Raw genomic sequence first — 16,080 nt, 5'->3', positions numbered from 1 at the left:
ACTTTAACTAGTATGACATTGGACATAAGTTTACGTTTGAAGAATTATTTAACTTTATTTCTGCTCATCTTCGATTTGATGTAGTAGCTCTTTACTTTTCTTTGAAAAACTTATTTTATGAAAAGTTTTTTAATTAATAAAACATTTCGTGGTAACGAAGTGTAAGTAAGGAGCGACACAGCTCAGAGTTATCCCTAGCTCAATAATTATTCGTTATTATTTCATCATATCTTTGATTTAGTAGCTCTTTAATTTTAGTTGAAATGTGTTCTCTTGTGTGAAAAAGTTTTTTTGTCACTTTAACTAGTATGATATTGGAAATAAGTTTACGTTTGAAGAATTATTTAACTTTATTTCTGCTCATCTTCGATTTAATGTAGTAGCTCTTTACTTTTCTTTGAAAAAAACATAGTTCTTGGAATGGTTTTTTTTCCTGGTTTTATGACAGACATTAAATCTCGTACAGGCTTCTATCAATGCCATTAAATCTCGCTCCGTATGTAAAAAATAATAAAAAAACCCACATCTGGCTAATTGATGAATTTTAGACATACAAAATTATAGATAGAATGAAAAATAATAAGTAATCCCTGTTCATCACATTTATAGAACATCCCTCAGTATATTCTTGAAGACTATACCTTTCCACAGAGCTTTTGATCATAGTGTTCTCAACTTTTTTAGGATGTATGGAGCGAGTGGGAGCTCACAGAACGTGAGGAGGAGAATCTTCTAGCTACATGTGCAGAGAACGAGAGCATCGAGATTACACCCGAGGAGGAGGAAGAACTTCTCTGTACATATAGAGCCTTCGAAGGTACCGATGAAGATATAATGGAAGTTCATTATACTGAAGATGGACTTTCATATACGTCAGATGATCTGGTACAGCGGGGGCCTTCAGGTCATCTTTACATAGAAGACGATGAGCGGTTGGCCCCTAGTTTGCCTACAATGAGAGTATGCGGCGATTTATTTGAGGACATGCCCCCTTTAATCGATATAATGGTCAATGATGAAGAAGATGAGGTTCAATTACTTGAACCGGAGGTTGAGTGTATACCACCTCCTCTGGTGAATATAGTGTTAGTAGAAAATAATGCTGATGATGATGATGTTCAAGTAATTGAGTCTGACATCATATATTTAAAGAGTATTATAAATATTGATTTAACGAATAAATTAAGGATTAGAATAATGATTTTATTTAAATAGCATGGACAAAAAATTAAATATTGATTTCTTAAGAAAAAAATTACACAGCTAACTTCTACGACTTTTTTTTATCTTTGATAGAAAACTTGGCTGTGGACTGAGAACACTCTATGGGATGATCTAGTCAATCTGAACTATTCATGTACTGAATTCTGTGCTGGTATTCTTACTCTATACATAACGAGTATGAGAAAATTAAAATATCAGAAACAAATTTATTGCATGATTATGGTATAAAACTTATCAAGCATATCAAAAATGGGATTTATCGTAAAATGGTATATGAGAACACTTCCACCAAGGTTTCCGTTGTTTAAAATCCGTTTCGTAGAATGACCTCTTATGTTGTCTCTTGAAGGGCCACTTTTTCTCTTCTCTTGGAGCATAATCATCATAATAATCCGAGTTATATCTTGCACTATACACATTTTTCTTTGGGTTTTCACTTCTGTCTTTTACGTTATAGAAAAAGCCCTCTTTTACCAGTCTCTTCTTTTGATCTTCCTTTTCTATCATATCAATCCTTCTTTTATCTGAGCTTACTTGCACTTGGTCTAAATTTCTCTCCATGTCACATATAATTTTTCTTCTCGTTTCCTCCTGTTTCTTCTCATCTGTCTCTGCCTCTAAACTGTCTAAACAATCATTAGGTTGATGTGAATACTCAAAATCATGAAAATGTCCCTTACAAAAAAAATAGTTTTAATGAACTGATATTTCTAACTCAACTTGTTCACTCATGTTATTACACTGCTAACTAAAAACTCCTTTGAATTCTATTCACAGACTAATAAAACTATAGCAAAAAAACCCGTTCCTTATATTCCCACCACCACTGATATGTAAGCAGCGCCTCTGATTGGCTGAGAAGGGGGATGTATCCGACTCGCTGATTGGCTGAGAAGGAAACACGTGATCTAACTGTTCCCGGGAAAGTCATAACATTTGGCTCGAGAGCAACAACAACAAATACTATTTCTGGACACCATGACATTTGCGATCGATTACGCAATCATTTTCTTGGAAATTCAGTTCCCCCTCGAGTCCTAGATCAATAACATTGTTTCCCGTTAGAATTCAATGCGCATGTGCAACCTTCGTCCCGGAGTTATTACACATAGAAACATCAAATAAATCGACCTTGGAAAAAGAGGTCATTGACCCCATTAACCACATGTTCTCCCTAGGGAGGCTATACCCATATATGGTGTTAAAAAAAGTTGTAGGTGGCAGCAGGGGTGTCGTCCCGTGTCAATAGGGTCACTTCTACTCAGATGAGCAAAAACTGGCACTTCCGTTGAGTTATTCACCAGCCTTCACGCAGATAGCCATCAAGAAATTGCACCAAACAGCAATAGAACTGTATTTGTTCAGCACTCAGCAGTCGGCGTGAGAGCATCCCGAGGAAAAACATTTCTATCACGTAATAACTATCGATTTGGCTCCACCCCTGGACTTGTGTTGTTTATTAGGGACTGTGACAAGGTTGATGTGATGGTGAGTGGTGAGAAACTGACGAAAAATGCGGTTTGGAACTTTGCTGTTAGTGCGATAAAAGATTTTTTCTGCACAAGTAATTCTCAATGTCAAGGAAGTGTTGTGGCCCTTGACCGGGATAACGAAAAGTGTTGTTGCGTGGTCTAAGAACACAAACGACATTCTCGATATAATTGAAGTACTGAATGGCTGCGAAGGGAAAATATCTCCCTACCGTGCTTTGTTATTTTTGAAGATGAATTCAATCTGACACGGAAATAGAATCAACAGTGCGGAAATTTTAATACCTTTGGGAAACTAACCCAAAGCCTGTTGGAACCGTTTTATCTGCTACTGCAACTAGCACAGTTAACCCGAAACCGTCATATGCCAAGGACGTAAAGAACCCACCGAAAGGTCTTTCGAACCTGAGCTCTCGGAAAACGTATCTTAGACACTGTGTTTGGCCAAACTGTTTCACATATCGTGGATCTAAAGATAGGGAAATCAAAATGGAGAGTAGTCATAATCAACAAGAATGCTGCCGAATCACTTGCAAAGGCAGTGGGTAATAGTGACTCGATCCAACGTGTGAAAGAGAAGATCCCAGCGTTTGTTAAACAATCCGTCACGTTCCCACAGAAACTTCTGCAGACAAACTTGGCTCCACATTATCGAAGTGTGTAAACGCAGAACAAATCGGTAGTAGTGGTTCCTTCAAAATAAATTTTGACAGAAATAGTCATCTGTGCGAAGCTATCAACTCTCCACCAAATTTTGGGTTTGAACAAACTGCCTATTAAGGAGTATAAATTCCTTCCAATCCAATGCTACAACTGTCAGTCATATGAAAACGCCGCAAAATCTTGCACTAATCCACCAAAATGTTCCGAATGTGCTGGCAATCACTCCAGCTCCCAGGAAAATTCATATCAAAACGCTGTGAAATGTGCTATTTGTGGCTCGTCTCGGCACTCGTGCTACAACTATAAATGTCCTGTGGCCCAAAATCTAAGTTCTAAGTAATGACTGCTGACGCTCTGCAAGCGGTCTCTTGTAACTTTAAGTGGCGGAGTAATCAAGAATATCACTATTGGCATTCAAGAGATGGTAGAGCGAAAAGCCAGATTGATTTCATCACCATGTGTCGCCGTTGAAAGTCGATGCTGCTAATAGTAGATCATAAATTGGAAAAGATAAGGGTTCAAAACATGGGTCATATAATCTCCTAGTCAAGCTAGATCTAAAGTTACAACTAGCAGCGAGCACCAAGACGAAACCTCCACGGTTTCGTAGAGACGAAGATTCAAAATCTTCGTCCAAGACGAATATTCGACACCAATCGCTTCGATGATCCTAATAAAAAATAAAATTTCGAAGAAAAGAAGACAACTAGGACAATTAACAGCCAGTGAAAAAATTAAAAATTATGCAAATATTTCGGTCAAGACCTCCGCTTGACCGTCCTCAGTGAAGAATAAAACTGATAAAATATAAAAAACCAACCCTTAAAATAAAAACAAAACTAAAATTGGACGACCCTTTCTCAGTAACGGTGAAAGGGTAGCCCTTTCACCCTTTCACCGTTACTGAGAAAGGGTCGTCCAATTTTAGTTTTGTGTTTTTATTTTAAGGTTTGGTTTTTTATATTTTTATCAGTTTTATTTTGCGCTGAGGACGGTCAAGCGGGGGTCTTGACCGAAATATTTGCATAATTTTTAAATGTTTTCACTGGCTGTTAATTGTCCTCGTTTTGTTCCTTTCTTCGCGATTTTTTGTTATATCGTGATTAGCCAGTGTGGTCTGAGAAATTATTGATGATCCTAATATACGGCAGCTATTCAGCTTAGTTATCTTTAATCGCTTTTAAGCTCTCCAAGTGCAAACGACCAACGAGCGAATCCAGAGGTTGGATGAAGAGTGGGTGACCATACGCAATACAATCCACGAGGCTGCAGGAGCTCCAATAGGATACCGCAAAAGACAATCCAAAAAAAGGATGTCAACACGCACAGTCCAGCTGACTGAGCACAACCAACATATTTCAGACAAAAAGTTGGAGTTGTTCAAGGGTCTGAGAAGACAATGGCACCAGTCGGCTAAGAATGATAAGACCCAGTACTTGGAGAATATCTTCGAAGACATGGATGCCGCTGCCTCCAGATCCGACACCAGGAAGATGTTTCAGCTCCTAAAATCAATTAGGAGTAAATCACTTAATCATAGTAGTATCTCCGTCGATGATGAAAACGGCAAGTCACTCTCGAAAAAATCCGAAACAATCCATCGCTGGAAGGAGTACTTCGACAAACTGCTTAACTAGCACCAACTCTCCACAACAACGGGTCATAAACAGCACAACCATTACCCAAGCCGCAGCCCTGATGACATATAGGAATCCAACCCACCCGGCAGTATCTACAAAGACGTGAACGCGGCTTCTTCCACGTTGGATGAAATCCGAAAGGTGATCAATTGCCTGAAAAGTAATAAAGCCCTTGGTCAAGTAATAAAGCCCCTGGTCCCGGTATCCCGGATAAACTTTACAAGTATGGAGGGACAGCACTTGTCAGAAAACTCCGTAAATAACCTGCCGTATATGGGAAGAACAGATGGTTCCACAGGATTGGGGAGACTCTATCATCCTTCCGGTCCTCAAAAAAGGGCTAAAGACAAAATACAGCAATTATCGTGGGATATCCCTCATCTGCATAGCTGCTAAAATATTTACCATGAGTGCTATATAATCGCTTTCGTATCAAGCGTAACGTCAAGACAAGGCCCAATCAAGCGGGATTCTTTCCAGGCATGGGAACAATCGACCAGCTATTTGTCTTCAGAGAAATCCTTGAACACAGGGCAATACACCAGAAACCGACAGTGTCTATATTCATAGATTTTATTATAAATTTTGACTCTGTTCTAAGTGAAGGAATATGGAAGGTCATGTCGGTAGATAGAGTACCAGACAAGATAGTCAGACTTATTCAAGCATACTACCAGTGTACACGAGCTCAAACTCCGATAGGTGGAGAGCTCTCCTCGATGTTCCAAATTGATTTTGGTGTCTGACAGAGATGTATACTATCTACTGTCTTATTTGATTTCATTATCCACCAGATCACGACCAGACTAATGACGACCTTCTCAGGCATTGAAATAAGTCCTAATTTTGTGATATCTGATCTGGACTAAGCCAACGATAATATCTTATTTGCTAAATCTAGTTGAGAAGCCCAATCCATGCTATCGAAAGTAGCTGAAGAATCCTCTCTGGTGGTTTTGAAGATAAGCTCCTCAAAGACAAGAGTCGTGGTATCTGGTATATCATCTCAAGACCCCCAATCTTGCTAGAACAGTCAACCATAGACGAGATACCTGCATTCAAGTACCTAGGCTATCTGGTAGACCAAAAAGAACATCAGAAATTCAGTCGAGAATTGATTCAGCAACAATTCAGTCTTCACCCAGTTAAACCACTCTCTAAGGAACCAGAAAAAAGTCCTTTTGAAGACAAGAATAAGGATGTATCAGGACCTCGTTCAATCTGTTCTACTATACGGCTGTGAGACATGGGCTCTGAAAGCATCCGATATAAAAGCTTTCAACGCATTCGACCATTCATGTCTAAGGATAATCATTGGCATCAAACTGCGTGATCGAGTCAGCAATGATGAACTCCGCAAAATTTGCCATCAACGCTATGATTTGGCCACTATAATCAAACAAAGCTCCGATGGGTCTGCCATGCACTTCTCTGCCCTCAGCACACCTTCGTCATTAAAGCCCTCAGATGTACGCCTCTTCCGGGATGGAAAAGTGACATTGAGGACAGAAGAAAATATGGCTCACCTGCACGACCTAGACCCACTCGGTGGCTTCAAGAGGTATGGACGAAGATATGATAAGTCCCGGGTCAAATTCATTGAGCCACTCACGAACGACCGAGACTCTTGGCTTACCATAATGGAAAAGCTACTGGACGCCAGGCAGAGCTGAGACGGTTGAGTCTGGCTAAAAGTGCAAGTAGGTAAGTACTATTGGAAGGACTGTTGTGCTGTAAAGATGTGGTCTGTGTACAGGAACATTTTCTTTCGGAACAAGCTGTTAACCTGCTTGAGATAAATGATGGAGTAAAATCATTTTTGGTCCCAGCAAGCCCAGAAAGAAGAGGCTGAAGGTGTTACCTTACTCATCAATAACAGCTTAAACTCCTTCCTTTGTAAAACTGAGGACTTCTTTATTGCTTTTAAGGAACACAGAATGGTTATCTACTAAGTGCATATACCCAAAGATAAGAAACATCTGAATAGGAATTTAGTGAGGCATGTGGGAAATTATTGGACTCGGTGAGCAGCTGTTTTAGCCAAGTCCTGAGCCTATCGTAGCCGGTGATCAAACTTGTGACTATCTGACAGGAATAACACTCCAGCACCAATGTTCCTAGCTTCCTGCGATAGTCTTAGTGTTGCTGCCAATGACCTGTGTTTTACGTACATATACAAGTTGGGCTCGAAATATACCCTCGATTTTATGCAAATCTTAGCCCAAGCCCCAGCCTGTGGCTCATCTCGCATCGATATAAGTGTCTTTGAATACAAGAATTTCCTGATTACGAACGCTTTTTGAGTCAGTCGTGCACGACCCGACAATCTTCCAAGTGGTGGGAAGTGGAGGGTCTAAACTAACTGGAATAAAATTAGTCGGAATGCTTACCATGCAGCATTAGACGGGATTCGTGCCGTCTTTAGAGTACCTTTCAAGTTATTACAGAGGCGTGCACTGATTTCAGAAGAGGAAAAACAAGGATATCTGAACATATATTGTGCCGAGATATCTCATGTTTTAAAATGTGCAATGATAGCTATTGTGCCAAGTTTGTAAGTTATAATCAGTGCGGAAGTTCCGAAGTGGTCTGAAACTCCTGTTCTTGGTGACGCGTGTGCTCGTACAAAATTCTGGAATCAGCTCTGGATCGAGTGTGTTCGTCCTGGACCTGCTGTTGTAAATCAAGTTAATTTACTTGTTAAGCGCAAGTTTGCCAAAGCTCTGTCTAAGCACAAATCTGAAGCTATCGATCAGCCAAGTTAATTAGTGAACATTGATCCAAATGCAGCGTGGAGATTTCTTAAGCATAAAGGAAATCGTAGTGGTTCCGAAGCTCCAATGCCAGAGTGTCAGTGGATTTCTCATTTCACTCCTGAGTTTTCCCCTCCCAATCAGCAGCTTAAAAACATGTTCAGCGAAGAACTAAACGAATGTCCGAAATTACCTGGTTCTGGCGTTGGTTACGTAATAATTATCAATAATCTTGCTGTCGCCATCCGTAAGTTATAATAGAAGAATTACGAGGTGTTGACAGACTTAGTGGTTTGCACCTTATCCATGGAAGTGACAACCATTTACGTCATTTTGAACTTTTGTTTCAGGTTATCCTTAATACCGATATTGTGCCTGATATTTTTGGTACGGGCATTATTACTCCTGTGATTAAAAAAAGGAAAACCCAGCAGAACGTGTGTCTTACCGTCCTATAACTGTTTCACCTATCCCGTGTAAGCTAATGGAAATGCTGGTTATTGATGATTCTTCAAGTAAATGTAGCATTCCTGATAAGCAGCCAGTCTGGCTTAAAAAAAGGGTATTGATGGCGAGCACGTCCATTATACTCTTGCTTACATTCTCATAAAAGCTGGTGAGATGAACGAGCGCAATTTCCTGGCAGGTCAGGACGTTCGGAGGGCATTTGAACCCAGAATATACGCTCAGCTATTACGTCCATTTGCGTTTCAATATTACCTACCCCCCTCCCCCGTGCCTTGTGATCAAATGTTTACCTTGAATTGCATAGGCCTAGCCTATATGCATTGCATTTTTCATGCGTCTCTCTTTTTTGATCAAATTGATTTAACGGTTTACCAAAACAAAAGAAAATTCAATACAAACATACGATTCAGGGTACATATTTGGCCATTAAAACGTGGGGTGTGTCGGGCGGGGGGTTGGGTAAAGTAAATTTGGGACGCAAACGAATGTTGTTTCTGGACTCAGGATGAAATCTCATTTGCCATTTAATCTAGAAATTTACCAAACAAAATTCTTACTTCATAGGCTAATGCGCAGCATATTTATATTAATCAAACCACCCCGTTTTCTTCCATTATCGTTCCCAATTTAACTCATTTCAAATAGCCGAGCATTTTTTATCCAATATTCAACACAACGACTCACATTAAACTGGATACCGTATCGAGTCTACACAGCATAACCGGTTTTTAATGAAATTAAATAAAAAACACAAGTTTTTTTTAACTGAAAGTAAGGGGCGACATTAAAACTTAAAACGAACAGAAATTATTCCGTATATGAAAGGGGCTGTCCCCTCCTCAACGCCTCGCTCTTTACGCTAAAGTTTTTCATTGTTTAAAAAAAATAGAGTTGTGAGAAAGTCAAACTTTAGCGTAAAGAGCGAGGCGTTGAGGAGGGGACAGGCTCTTTCATATACGGAATAATTTCTGTTCGTTTAAGTTTTAATGTTGCTCCTTACTTTCAGTTAAAGAACTTGTTTTTTTTATTTAATTTTGGAACGTTTTTGAAAAAATGCAGGTTTTGATCTTGGCTCACCGTACATGAATAATTAAAACAAAATTTGCTAAAAAAAATAGCAAAGGTGATTAATTTGCAAATTTCAAAATTTGCAAAATTTGCTAAAAAAGTACTAAAAAATCTTTGGCTTAAAGAGCGAGGTATTGACTAGGGGGTGAACCCAATCATAAATGTAATATTTTCTGTTCGTTCAAAGTTTTGAGGTTGCTGCTGTTGCAGTTGAAAAACTTGTTTTTTTTTTAATTTAATTTCTGATCTTTTTTTTAAATAATACTGGGAAGTCCGGGGTCCCCCTTCATTGCAATGTCCAGTTTCCCACTAGAACTTCCTTCTTGGATAGGTCCTCCTACATAACCCCTAATCCCAAGTACGTACGCAGGAATTTGATTGGAGGGGAGGGCAATTTGTTTCGGGGGGGGCCAAATCCTTCAAACCCATTATTCTGTATGAAAAATCAGAAAATTATGGGAAAATGAAAAAAATCGAGAGATTTCAGGGGGGCCCGGAGGCCCCCCTCTTCGTACGTCCCTGCCCGACCCCCCCCCCCACCAGGAAAAATCTCCCCTGAAAACGTCTGTACTGTATACTTCCCAATAACCAATACTATATGTTAACATTGGGTAAGTTCATAACTTTCAGCCCTCCCTCGGGGAACTTTGGGGGATTAAGTCATCCTAAAAGACAGGCTTGTAATATTTTCGAACATGCTGAACAAAATGGCTATCTCAAAATTTTGATCGGATGACTTTGGAAAAAAATGAGCGTGGGAGGGGGCCTAGTTGCCCTCCATTTTTTTTGTCACTTAAAAAGGGCACTAGAACTTTTTATTTTCGTTCCAGGGAGCCCTTCCACGATATTCTAGGACCACTGGGTCGATATGATCACCCCTGGAAAAAAAAACAAACAAACAAATAAACACGCATCCGTGATCTTTCTTCTGGCAAAAAATGCAAAATTTCACATTTTTGTAGATAGGAGCTTGAAACCTCTACAGTAGGGTTCTCTGATACGCTGAATATGATGGTGTGCTTTTCATCAAGGTTCTATAACTCTTAGGGGGTCTTTCCCCTTTTTTCGAAAATCAGCTAAATTTTCTCAGGCACGTAACTTTTGACGAGTAACTTTTGGACTAAACTTGATGAAACTTATATATTTGAAATCAGAATTAAAATCTGATTCTTTTGGTGTATCAGTTTGTATCAAAATACCGTTTTCTAGAGTTTCGGTTACCATTGAGCCGGGTCGCTCCTTACTTACAGTTCGTTACCACGAACTGTTTGATAAAGAACAGAAACAACAACAAACAAACATATTATTAGGGCGATAGGTACTTATCTGTTAGCCAGACACACTCGAGAATTTGGATCTATAAAATCAGACAGTAACTGGTTTATTGTTGTTTGTATACGGAGACAATTAGCTATGGCTGAGTGGAAAACTACATTGTAGCTTTATATAGATAGATATTTAGTTGGCATTTTGGTTAGGTTAAATTTTGCATGCAGCCCCGCTATACTTAACCCCCCCCCCCCTAATGTGCAAACATACAACCCAAATTATATATATCCTATCCATCTCCCAAGCGTCTCAGTTGTTTCAAGGTTTCAACCCCGTACCTGTAGCTCCAGGTTTTTCGAGTGTGTACTGGCTAACAGATAAGCACCGGGCTATATTTGGGTCCTCCAAAGGACTAGGGAAGAGGGGATGCATTGTCGGTGAATTTACAGTGGGTCACATAATTTAGCTAAGGTGAAAGTGAAAACGTCATTTGATGTCTTTTTTTATGTTCTTTCATAATTCAAGAATCGCTTCTGGGGCTAGTTGCATCTTGAGCCCTAAAAGGGGCCCCAAAAGTATTTCATTTTTGTAAGCCGAAATAATTTATGAACACTAGTTAAGTTATTGAAAAGTGGTTAAAAACATATCACTAGTTTATAAATAAGTTGTTCAAGAGTAACATATTCCAAAAACACTTATTTATAACAATTCAAACCTCATTTATTAGGCAACCCAAATATAAAGCATTTTCCCACCGTTTCAAGTTTTTTGAATGCCGTCGACAAAAATGCAGCTGAATTTTGCGATTCAAAACTGCCGTCGACAATTCATGGTATTCCAATTCAGGGTATATTGCAGATTAGGGGGATAGGGGTGGGTAAATTTCATGGTAAATTTGCAGTTGGTCATATAATTTAGCTAGGATGAAAGTGAAAACATCATTTGATGCTTTTTTATGCTCTTTCATCATTCATATAAAATACCGGTACTGGTGCATTATATCCTACACAGCGCTATAGACTTCAAGCAAACCAGAGATGGTGACCCGTCAAACGGGTATTTGCTACCTAAATTGATTGCATTGCGTTTACAATATTTAAACTGTTGTTTTATGGGGTTTAGGGGGGGACGTACCTAGGTTAAGTTACGTATTTAATATATGCTATGCTTTACCCCCCCCCCACACCTAATGTGCAAATATATAGTCCAAATTGTTTTCTAAACTAGTATATATTCATCCTATTTTATTTTATTTCATTAGCATTAACCAAACTTGACTTCTTTCGTGTGTAGGATATAATGCACCAGTACCAAAATACCTTAGGGGCCCCTTTAAGGGCTCAAGATACAACTAGCCCCAGAAGCAATTCTTGAATTATGAAAGAGCATAAAAAAAGGCATCAAATGACGTTTTCACTTTCATCTTAGCTAAATTTTGCGGCCCACTGCAAATTTACCACATTGTCAAGGTAACGACTATTACGATGGAAAGAACATAAAATAAGAAATCTAATTTCCACTTTTATTTTATGCTGTTTCTGTGAATAGACTAGGGCTATATATAGAGCCATCAGGGGGATGGAGGGTAATGTGAATTATCACAAACACGACTTTAACCGTAAAGAGAGCATACAACTGTCAGTCTAAAAATACCTCTCTTCGTGTTTTAGCATGTCTCTTTCTGGAGAGCCGCTACTCTGCGTATTGACCAGCTAGGCGTAGCTTCAGGCAGATGCGAGCGAATTTTTTTTTCTAGGAGGCAATAATTAAATCAAAGGAATTTTTTTTGTGTTTCTCAAAAGAAGTGCCCAAAAGTGACTTTGAGCCCCGCCCCCTCCTTTGAACATCCCCGGGTAGATCATGTACAGCCTAAATTCTAATACAGCTAAATCCTGATCTACCTTAGTATCACACACACATATTCCAAGATGATATTTTGGTAATGCTCAAACAGCATGTCAAATTAAACTGATGGCTACGTTGAACCATTTGGATTATGAAAACAGGTTTTTAACTAAAGTTTGATTGTAAGGACGAAGCTCAAGAATTTTTCAAAGTCGACCGACCACTTAAGCAAAAAAAAAATCTTACAATTATTTTTAGGAAATTATAACTAAGTACTCAAATAAACATCGATTTGTAAATCAGGGAGGGTATCATCCCTTGAACAATTCAAGGACGAACAAATTTTAAATTACAAGTAGAATCCAGATGTAAAGGTCTAAAATGACGTGTTATGGCCGCGCAGAACATATCATATTAAATACCTAACCTCTAATCACCTATATATATTAAATATTTAATTAAAATATCGGTACTTGTCTAGAAACCAGTAGTCACACGAGAATTGTATTGCGAAAATCAGTTAGGCATTACCCGATACTTATATGAGACGCTGTATAAACAAAGAGTTTCTCACTCCGGGAACTATATTCAAACTTTAGTTTTTAGGGGTTTAGGGGGAATAAAAGGTACCTATGTTTGGTTAGATTACGGATTTAATATATGCTATGCTTTACCAGAACTCCCCCCCTAATGTGCAAATATATAGCCCAAATTTGTTTCTGAACTATTATATTTTATCCTATTAGCATTAACGAAACTTCACTTATCGCGTGAGTACTGGATTCTAGATAAGTACCAATCCAAAATATCACTACATCGTAGTTTTTTCTCACTCAAAATAAGCAAATCATAACTGATTACGAAAGTCAAACCGGTTTTTGTAAGATCTTAGAGAGCGAAATTGAGTGTCTTCCGTATAATGAACAAGTGCCTTGTTAGTTACACAAAAAACACCAAAGAAGTGACGTTAGGTTAATCCCAATGAAATATACCAAGATATGATGAAAATGTTATACTTTATTAACAAAATTATGGAAACTACGGCAAAGAATTATGGAAAGCAGGCCGCACAGAACGCATTATATTAAAAACCTAACCTAACCCCTAACCACCTCTATACATTCAATATATGGTATTTGTTAATTATACGGAACACACTATTTTATACACAAATACTGAACACTAATTTGTAATACATAGAGGTGGTTAGGGGTTAGGTGTTTAATATATTGCGATCTGCGCGGCCTGCTTTTCATAATTCTTTGCCGTAGTTTCCATAATTTTGTTTCTAAAGTATTATATTTTCATCATATTTTGGAATATTTTATTAGGATTAAGCTATCTTCACTTCTTTGGTGTGTTCCGTGTATTTAACAAGTATCCTTACTGAATTTGCGATCTGAGATTGAACTTCCTTTTGCCACCGACTCAGGTCTGAATGAGCTAATGGCCCCCTTTCCCGAGGATCAGAGGTGGACAAAACTCATTTGTCTACGTAAGCCTGTGTCTGCGGACTTGATTCATTGAACAAATATATGTTTTGCTTTCGTTCTCTCCTCATCTCCGCACTCCGCAGTCTTTTGCTGAACCGGACGAAGCGTTCTCGTTCAATTTGGCTTTCAGACTGAAATACACCTCGGCTTCTAAAGAACTGTGTACGCGATTAGTAATATCTGAAACTTTTTGGTAATTCTGATATATAAATATGGTAGTTTTTCTTTCATAAACAGGGCATGCAACAAAGCGTTTAGAACTTGAACCTACAATAAAACCCTATTTCAGTCTTGCTTTACATTTTCCTTTTTCTTCCTTTTACTTGTGCATATTTTCAAGTATACAATAATATAACAATAGGTTACATTCAGATAGAAAGTTTTGCAAGCAAAGACTAGTTTAAACGAGGAAGTACTTTCCAACGGTTAGTTCGACCTGGAATTTCTCTCTGTAGGCCTGCCTTCAAGCCAAGTAGGCTTTGCCTCGATCCGGCAAGCGTAGGCTAGACCCAGGACCAGGGGATATTGAATTTGTGAGCCCTTTTCTAAATATTTCTTAGTAGGGTAGCATACATTGTTTTTCATCCCTTCTGGCACGAAATGATAAAAAGTAGAGCTTGAACCCAGATTTAGTGGAAAGTTTCCCTTCAATGGGCTTAAAACTTTCAAGTTTTACCTTCCCTCCTGTATAAATCCGTGGCACCGGATTCAATCCATGCATACACGGGATATTTTCTGGTCGTCCTCAGTATGTTTTTACGTTTCTTCCTCCAATTTTTTCACCATGTTTCCACGTAATAACTTTATGTTTCATTAAGTTTTTCATATATACATACACACATGTATATATATATATATATATATATATATATATATATATATATATATATATATATATATATATATATATATATATATATATATATATATATATATATATATATATATATATATATACAGCCTCCTTGTTTACAGCCCAAACTTTAAACTCCAAAAAACTTTTTTTGCATACTGGCCAATAGTCCGCATAGCGCAGGAACCGATCTCCTGTTTCTCTGCCTTCAACGGGGAGTAAAATATAGGGTCAAATATAGTCATCCGATGTAAAATATTAAAGGAGTAAAATATAATCAAAAATATAAAAGGAGTAAAATATAGTCATCCGATGCTTCCCCCCCCCAGATTTATCCAGTTATTCATTTGGAGCTGGGTCGCCTCTGGTTGAGTTTATATAATCACACCGCTGATAGAAGGACTCAAACCTCAGCCCTTACGGATACAGGATTTCAAGTCTAGCGCGTCAACTACTCGGCTAGTACGGCTTAATACGCTCGATACGATTATCCACAAGCGTAGCCAGAGTTTTGCCTGGGGTAAAAACGCAGAAATGCTTCCAAGCAGGATAGGGCTGTTGCCAGAGGCGTCACTAGCAAAAATATTTGAGGGTGGAACCAATGGATTTTACCGATTGGCTGGATATTGCTGTTAAAATTTTTTCCTTTGTTTTTTGTTTTATTACCGACTGAGAAAAACCTTCTTTCATCGATTTTATGTTATATATTCTCATCAGCCCGTTTAACCTATTAAAAAAAGGAACTGGTAAAATAGTGGCACTTCGCGCCACCATTTAACGACGAGCTGAAAACATTAAGGAGGCCTCCCTTTCCCTCCCGTATGTGATGTCCCTGGATGCTGCTACACATGCTGTACCCATTTGCCTTAAAAGCCGCTGTTGAAAACCATTACACTTCTCTCTTCCTGAATATGTGGGTAGAAAACAATATTAAGAGTGTCGATATATCTTATTTTTATCTTTAATGTTCGATTATAGTAATAATAAAAGTAACAAAAGAAACCTGATGGCGAAAGAGATGATTAAAAGAAATGGGGAGCATGGTTTCGATATCTGAGAATAACTATTAATTCAATAACTCTTGAATTCCTTTTCAACAAAAGCCCGTGTTTCCAACAACGGCTATACATCATTCCGCTGCACATGATTCTGGTAAGTTTTATTAAAAAAAATAACTTACGATTCCTATGAGCAATTCTAGATCCTTTTACTAGCTGTTAAGCACTGCAAAGAGGCTCGAATAGATTTCAAAACTAAAGAAACACAAATATCTGACAAATAAGTTTCATTCATCGTTGCCACCTTTGGGTTAAA

The 16,080-nt window shown here is 38.3% G+C and overlaps 1 protein-coding gene across 2 annotated transcripts in view; it reads right to left on the bottom strand.

The window, feature by feature from the left end:
- Positions 1–12,561, bottom strand: part of LOC148940670 (xylosyltransferase Oxt-like) — a 72,210-nt gene extending 59,649 nt beyond the window's left edge. For both annotated transcript variants that reach the window (XM_089104980.1, XM_089104981.1), the window contains exon 1: positions 12,477–12,561. The gene's annotated coding sequence lies outside the window, so the exon portion shown is untranslated. The remainder of the gene's footprint in view (positions 1–12,476) is intronic.
- Positions 12,562–16,080: the final 3,519 nt, after the last annotated feature.

This window comes from Artemia sp. Qi Xiang Cuo, chromosome 19, assembly GCF_049724085.1.
Source record: "Artemia sp. Qi Xiang Cuo chromosome 19, ASM4972408v1, whole genome shotgun sequence".
Taxonomy (NCBI): Eukaryota; Metazoa; Arthropoda; class Branchiopoda; order Anostraca; family Artemiidae; genus Artemia; species Artemia sp. Qi Xiang Cuo.
The sequence above is the reverse complement of the archived record's forward strand: the minus strand, read 5'-3'. Positions and strand labels throughout refer to the sequence as shown.